Here is an 8,529-nt window from a genome sequence, read left to right on the forward strand (position 1 = left end):
AGCGCCAGCAGCAGTAGGCGTTACACGCAAGGATGCATCGGAGGAATCCCAGGCAGGAGAGGACTCGTCAGACTTGCCAGTGACATGGCCTGCAGGACTATTGGCATTCCTGGGGAAGGAGGAAATTGACACTGAGGGAGTTGGTGGGGTGGTTTGCGTGAGCTTGGTTACAAGAGGAAGGGATTTACTGGTCAGTGGACTGCTTCCGCTGTCACCCAAAGTTTTTGAACTTGTCACTGACTTATTATGAATGCGCTGCAGGTGACGTATAAGGGAGGATGTTCCGAGGTGGTTAACGTCCTTACCCCTACTTATTACAGCTTGACAAAGGGAACACACGGCTTGACACCTGTTGTCCGCATTTGTGGTGAAATACCTCCACACCGAAGAGCTGATTTTTTTGGTATTTTCACCTGGCATGTCAACGGCCATATTCCTCCCACGGACAACAGGTGTCTCCCCGGGTGCCTGACTTAAACAAACCACCTCACCATCAGAATCCTCCTGGTCAATTTCCTCCCCAGCGCCAGCAACACCCATATCCTCCTCATCCTGGTGTACTTCAACACTGACATCTTCAATCTGACTATCAGGAACTGGACTGCGGGTGCTCCTTCCAGCACTTGCAGGGGGCATGCAAATAGTGGAAGGCGCATGCTCTTCACGTCCAGTGTTGGGAAGGTCAGGCACCGCAAACGACACAATTGGACTCTCCTTGTGGATTTGGGATTTCAAAGAACGCACAGTTCTTTGCGGTGCTTTTGCCAGCTTGAGTCTTTTCAGTTTTCTAGCGAGAGGCTGAGTGCTTCCATCCTCATGTGAAGCTGAACCACTAGCCATGAACATAGGCCAGGGCCTCAGCCGTTCCTTGCCACTCCGTGTGGTAAATGGCATATTGGCAAGTTTACGCTTCTCCTCCGACAATTTTATTTTAGGTTTTGGAGTCCTTTTTTTTCTGATATTTGGTGTTTTGGATTTGACATGCTCTGTACTATGACATTGGGCATCGGCCTTGGCAGACGACGTTGCTGGCATTTCATCGTCTCGGCCATGACTAGTGGCAGCAGCTTCAGCACGAGGTGGAAGTGGATCTTGATCTTTCCCTAATTTTGGAACCTCAACTTTTTTGTTCTCCATATTTTATAGGCAGAACTAAAAGGCACCTCAGGTAAACAATGGAGATGGATGGATTGGATACTAGTATACAATTATGGACGGACTGCCACGGTTAGGTGGTATAAAAAAACCACGGTTAGGTGGTATATATTATAATAATAATACAATTATGGATGGACGGACTGCCTGCCGACTGCCGACACAGAGGTAGCCACAGCCGTGAACTACCGCACTGTACACTGGTTGATAAAGAGATAGTAGTATACTCGTAACAATTAGGATGACACTATGACGGTATAAAGAATGAAAAAAAAACCACGGTTAGGTGGTAGGTATATAATAATAAATAATACAATTCTGGTCGGACGGACTGCCTGCCGTGTGCCGACACAGAGGTAGCCACAGCCGTGAACTACCGCACTGTACACTGGTTGATAAAGAGATAGTAGTATACTCGTAACAATTAGGATGACACTATGACGGTATAAAGAATGAAAAAAAAACCACGGTTAGGTGGTAGGTATATAATAATAAATAATACAATTCTGGTCGGACGGACTGCCTGCCGTGTGCCGACACAGAGGTAGCCACAGCCGTGAACTACCGCACTGTACACTGGTTGATAAAGAGATAGTAGTATACTCGTAACAATTAGGATGACACTATGACGGTATAAAGAATGAAAAAAAAACCACGGTTAGGTGGTAGGTATATAATAATAAATAATACAATTCTGGTCGGACGGACTGCCTGCCGTGTGCCGACACAGAGGTAGCCACAGCCGTGAACTACCGCACTGTACACTGGTTGATAAAGAGATAGTAGTATACTCGTAACAATTAGGATGACACTATGACGGTATAAAGAATGAAAAAAAAAACCACGGTTAGGTGGTAGGTATATAATAATAAATAATACAATTCTGGTCGGACGGACTGCCTGCCGTGTGCCGACACAGAGGTAGCCACAGCCGTGAACTACCGCACTGTACACTGGTTGATAAAGAGATAGTAGTATACTCGTAACAATTAGGATGACACTATGACGGTATAAAGAATGAAAAAAAAAACCACGGTTAGGTGGTAGGTATATAATAATAAATAATACAATTCTGGTCGGACGGACTGCCTGCCGTGTGCCGACACAGAGGTAGCCACAGCCGTGAACTACCGCACTGTACACTGGTTGATAAAGAGATAGTAGTATACTCGTAACAATTAGGATGACACTATGACGGTATAAAGAATGAAAAAAAAACCACGGTTAGGTGGTAGGTATATAATAATAAATAATACAATTCTGGTCGGACGGACTGCCTGCCGTGTGCCGACACAGAGGTAGCCACAGCCGTGAACTACCGCACTGTACACTGGTTGATAAAGAGATAGTAGTATACTCGTAACAATTAGGATGACACTATGACGGTATAAAGAATGAAAAAAAAACCACGGTTAGGTGGTAGGTATATAATAATAAATAATACAATTCTGGTCGGACGGACTGCCTGCCGTGTGCCGACACAGAGGTAGCCACAGCCGTGAACTACCGCACTGTACACTGGTTGATAAAGAGATAGTAGTATACTCGTAACAATTAGGATGACACTATGACGGTATAAAGAATGAAAAAAAAACCACGGTTAGGTGGTAGGTATATAATAATAAATAATACAATTCTGGTCGGACGGACTGCCTGCCGTGTGCCGACACAGAGGTAGCCACAGCCGTGAACTACCGCACTGTACTGTGTCTGCTGCTAATATAGACTGGTTGATATTTAAAGAGATATTAGTAGTATACAACAATACTATACTGGTGGTCAGGCACTGGTCACCACTCCTGCAGCAAAAGTGTGCACTGTTAATTAATATAATTGTACTCCTGGCTCCTGCTAACAACCTGCAGTGCTCCCCAGTCTCCCCCACAATTAATTATAAGCTTTTAATTTATACATTGATGACTGTGCAGCACACTGGGCTGAGCTGAGTGCACACAGACTGAGTCACACTGTGTGACTGACTGTGCTGTGTATCGTTTTTTTTTTCAGGCAGAGAACGGATATAGCAGAGAGAAGTGAACGGATATATTATATTAAATAAAAGTTAACTAGCAACTGCACTGGTCACTGACTGTGGTAAACTAACTCTGTCTGCGACTCTGCACAATCTCTCTCTCTCTATCTAATCTATCTCTATTCTAATGGAGAGGACGCCAGACACGTCCTCTCCCTATCAATCTCAATGCACGAGTGAAAATGGCGGCGACGCGCGGCTCCTTATATAGAATCCGAGTCTCGCGATAGAATCCGAGCCTCGCGAGAATCCGACAGCGTCATGATGACGTTCGGGCGCGCTCGGGTTAACCGAGCAAGGCGGGAAGATCCGAGTCGCTCGGACCCGTGAAAAAAAACATGAAGTTCGGGCGGGTTCGGATTCCGAGGAACCGAACCCGCTCATCTCTACCCACAATACAAATTGTCTTAAATCAAACACTTCTAACATTCACAGATATCGATCCAGATATATATGGCATAAAAATGCATATATATGTAATAAATAGGCTTACCGGGATTGGTGTGAAACAGCGGTCGTTGGGATGCAGCAGTCATATGACTGACACTGGCATCCCGACATTGAAGATCCTGATGTTGGAGGGTTTAAGTGTTTTTACCACCACCCCTACCCTAACCCGCTGCTAGGGCTGGCTACCTACCCTACCTACCTACCCCCCTCCTCCAGTGCATATCCCTAACTTATACCCCTTTTCCACTTACGAGCACGGGTCGCAGCCGGGAGCCTGACACGGGAGCTGCCCCCTGCTGTGACCCGTGCTCGGCCCCTTTCCCATCAGCAGTCACAACCCGGCATATGCCGGGTTGGTGACGCTTCTAGTGACGCGGCAGGGGCGGCGCAGGGAGATCACATGATCTCCCAGCGCCGCCCTTCCATACAGTGTAAACGGGAGCCGTGTCGCATCGACACGGCTCCCGTTTACACTACAACCCTACCCGGATCATTCCCGTGACCTACCCAGGTAAATAGCCGGGTAGGATTCACGGGTCACTTGATCCGGGTTTACCCTTTTCCACTTGCAGAAAACACGGGTAAATGCGCGCCCCCGTGCATTTACCCGTGTTTTTTGAGCTAGTGGAAAAGGGGTATCAGAGTGACCATATTATCTCTTTTACCTGGGACGCTCATGGATTACACAGGTTCTGTGGCTGATTAAAACCAGGTGACATGCAGGTTTGGAGTAAGCCAGCCACAGAACCTGTGTAATCCATGAGAGTCCCAGGTAAAAGCGATAATATGGTCACTCTACCTAACTCCCCCTGGTGACTAACCCTAAACCGCCTCCGCGGGCCCTAACCATTACCCCGATACTTACCTTCGGGATGTCAGCTCAGCTACCTGTGTTCCGGCACTGGTCTCCCGAGTGGTGTTAGGATTCCGGCGCCAGTCACATGACCACTGGCATCTCGGCTTACCATACTATTCCTTTAAACTGGGATGCTCACAGATTACACAGGTTCTGTGGCTGATTAAAACCAGGTGACATACAGGTTTGGAGTAAGCCAGCCACAGAACCTGTGTAATCCATGAGCGTCCCAGGTAAAAGCGATAATATGGTCACTCTACCTAACTCCACCTGGTGACTAACCCTAAGCCGCCTCCGCGGGCCCTAACCATTACCCCGATACTTACCTTCGGGATGTCAGCTGCCTGTGTTCCGGCACTGGTCTCCCGAGTGGTGTTAGGATTCCGACACCAGTCACATGACCACTGGCATCTCGGCTTACCATACTATTCCTTTAAACCGGGATGCTCACAGATTACACAGGTTCTGTGGCTGATTAAAACCAGCTGAAATGCAGGCTTGACATCAGCCAGCCACAGAACCTGTGTAATTCATTAGTGTCCCTCTTTAAAGGGAAAGGGATAGTATGGTAAGCCTAGGTATAAGGATGCATGGCACTCCAAAGTTTGTAAAAACACTATATTGTGTTTATTAGGTTTAAAGCAGGGGTCTTCAACCTTTAAGACAGTGTGGGCCACATAAAAAAATGAAACGAAGCCGAGGGCCACTAAGCTATACTGCGGTATTTAGAATCTAAATTTTAATTTATGATTGTAATGAGACCTTTTCTAGACTCATAAGACCATAAAAAAGACTTCAAAAGATAATTATTGTAATTTAATGAATGAAACATGGTCTACTTTACCTTTGTTATTATAATAAGTTCATATCAGTGGGAAACTTGGCATTGTTTTTGCTTGGCCAGCTTGTCGATGTTGGCATCAATGTTAGAAGTCGCTATGCGCAGAGTATTCTCAAGATGTTGGTCTGTAAGCACTGAACTGGACTCATACGGCAGTATCACTGGACTGGTGGGTATAATGTGGGCATGCTTTCACAATATTGCTGCTGTCTGTCTGTGATGGGGGGAGGGAGGGTATGATAGCGCCTATGTCAAGACATAGGTGCTATCATACCCTCCCTCCTCCCCATCACAGACAGACAGCAGCATTGTCAAAGCATGCTCCCTGCCATCTCTGCTCTTAATACTTAATACACCCCCTGCTGGGTCCCCCGCCACGCCCCCTGCCCTCAATACTAATTTATTCACTGCCATGCTCAGGCTGCCGCACCCCCGTCCCCGCCGCTCCCGCACGCCGGGTTCCTGCACTGCCCCCTGCCCTCAACACTTATACACTTTTATTCTCCTGCCGCAGCCCCCCCCGCGCCGGGTCCCCGCCGCACACAGCCATGCTCAGGCTGCATACATGCTGCCGCACCCCCTCCGCTCCCGCCCGCCGGGTTCCCGCACTGCCCCCTGCTCTCAATGGTAACTTGCCGCACCCCCCCCAGCCGGGTCCCCGCCGCTCTCACCCACCTATTCAACACTGCAGGCGGAGGGAGACACAGGGAGGGAGACACAGTAAGGGTGACCAGACCACTGACCAGCCTAAGAGGAGCTACTCCCCTTCTTCACAGGCAACCAGTGACAGTGCGGGGGAGTCACATGACTCCGGGAAAGGGAAAAAAATTTTTTATTTTTTTTTGTGTTCATATGTGCGCTGCGGGCGGGCGCGTCGGCGGGCCATGGAAACCATAGCAGCGGGCCACCTGTGGCCCGCGGGCCACGGGTTGAAGACCCCTGGTTTAAAGCATAGCTAAAGATATCGGCAACGTTTGATAAAGGGCAGAGAAAATTTTATACTATACTGTATCTCTCTCTCTCTCTCTCTATATATATATATATATACACATATATATATATATATATATATATGTGAAGTGGTTACCATACCGCTAGTCGGGATCCCGGACGTCACAATGCTGACACGGAATCATGAGCGCTGAAATACCGACACCGGAATCCAGCCACCACAGGCTTTTCTCCCTCTATGGGTGTCCACAGCACCCATACAGGGATAATAAATCCTGTGGCAAGCGTAGCTAGCGCTCGCCCCGCTGCTGGCATACCGGTGGCCAGCATCAGTGGCGCACCCAGGGGGGGTTTCCGAGCACCCAGAAACCCCCCTCCACCAAAAAAAAAATATATATATATTTTTTTTTTTGCTGCATGAGTATTATTAATGGCTGTCTAGCATCCTCTGCAGCCTGCTTTCTTCCTGGTGGCACTTGTAAGTGCTTAATAAAAGTTTACTTTATTTTAATTATAGTACATATATATCCATGTGCAATTTGTGCATACATATATAAATATGTATATACATACATACATAAAAAAACACACACATATGATATATATACATGCGTATATATACGTGTACTGTATGTATATATATATATATATATATATATGCATGTTTAATATGCTATGTGTATATAAATATATACATAGGTGTATATACGGTATATATATATATATATATATACAGAAACACTAGTTTTATGGATCCAGCATACTGGGTCACCTCAGTCCCCACCCCCGTGCTTGGCTCCACCCAGTTCTGGAAACCCCCCCATGCAAATCCTGCGTTTGCCACTGGGCATCCCGCTGTTGGCATACTGACAGTCGGGAACCCGGCCACCGGGATTACATACTGATCCCATAATACATATATAAGCTATTGTTCCCCATTGTAATATATTTTATGTCTGCCGTGCCCTTTGAAGGAATTGCTGACAGGAAATCTGCTGTGTAGACAAATATTTACTCTCACAGTCGTGACTCTTTAATATATTGTCAAGTATGACAGATAAGCTCCAACAGTTTCAATATATTTATATGTACTTGTGTTATTAGTTGCTCTTTTATTTGGGGCAATTTCTATGTTACGCTTGCTTGTACTTTAATTAAATTACTGCAAAAACTGAATGAGCTCCGATGAGATTTAATGGTAAAGCGGGGAGCTTGTTCAAGATAACCAAACTCCTGGAATGGTAGATGGGTTTTGGCGGCTCTTGACATCATCTATGGCAGTGGTTTTTAAACTCAGTCCTCTGAACCCCACATAGTTCACGTTTTCCAGGTCCCCCAGCAGCTGCACTGGTGCACTCATTACTCACTGACAACTTTTAAAAGAACCACATATGGTGCTTATTATTTCACTTGCAATTCTGTGAGGAGACCTGGAAAACATGCACTGTGTGGGGTCCAGAGGACAGAGTTTGAGAACCTTTGATCTAGAGCACAGGTTCTCAAACTCGGTCCTCAGGACCCCACACAGTGCATGTTTTGCAGGTCTCCTAACAAAATCACAAGTGAAATAATTAGTTCCACCTGTAGACCTTTTAAAATGTGTCAGTGAGTAATTAATACACCTGTGCACCTGCTGGGTTACCTGCAAAACATGCACTGTGTGGGGTCCTGAGGACTGAGTTTGAGAACCTATGATCTAGAGTACTTGTATGTCGCACCTTCAGTGGCAAAACATGTGAGTGGTGGGCTCCGGTGCAAAAATATAATTTGGGACCCCCTCCTCCACCCCAATCCAAGTTTACAATATGCCACATGGAAATGGGTGACAGGGAGAGGCAATGGGGCCCACCCTGCTCTCTGTACTGGGCCATTCATCCAACATTGCTCAAAATGGTCTGTGGGGGTAAGCCATGGGATAACTTATTGCTGGTCTGGGCAGCAGTGGGCCCCTTAGTCCTCAGGGGCCCTGGTGCAGTGCACCTGCTGCACCAATGATTGTTCCTTTAACTTCTCTCTATGGGAAACCCACACTCCACTTAATTTTCAAAAATCACAAGTCATACCTTTCCATATACTGTAGTACTCGCTTTTCCCTTCAGCAGCAGGAACTGTTAAAAGAATGACCAAATAAAAGGTGGGTGCAATATTTATAAGTAGTGTCTGACTCTGTATAAGACACAAGTACCTTTTCAAATCTTGTTCTGGAAATATACATTAAGGCTTTCCTGCTGTGAACAGTCTCAA

At 46.4% G+C, this 8,529-nt stretch overlaps 1 protein-coding gene across 2 annotated transcripts in view; it reads right to left on the reverse strand.

The window, feature by feature from the left end:
• The window catches only part of GAS7 (growth arrest specific 7), a 675,298-nt gene extending 670,411 nt beyond the window's left edge, over positions 1 to 4,887 (reverse strand). The window contains exon 1 of one of the 2 annotated variants that reach the window (XM_063960779.1): positions 4,820 to 4,887. The gene's annotated coding sequence lies outside the window, so the exon portion shown is untranslated. Of the gene's footprint in view, positions 1 to 4,502; positions 4,527 to 4,819 lie in introns of those variants that run through there. The other variant, XM_063960781.1, reaches the window with a different exon arrangement.
• Between the last annotated feature and the right edge of the window lie 3,642 nt (positions 4,888 to 8,529).

This window comes from Pseudophryne corroboree, chromosome 3 (genome assembly GCF_028390025.1).
Source record: "Pseudophryne corroboree isolate aPseCor3 chromosome 3, aPseCor3.hap2, whole genome shotgun sequence".
Classification (NCBI taxonomy): Eukaryota; Metazoa; Chordata; class Amphibia; order Anura; family Myobatrachidae; genus Pseudophryne; species Pseudophryne corroboree.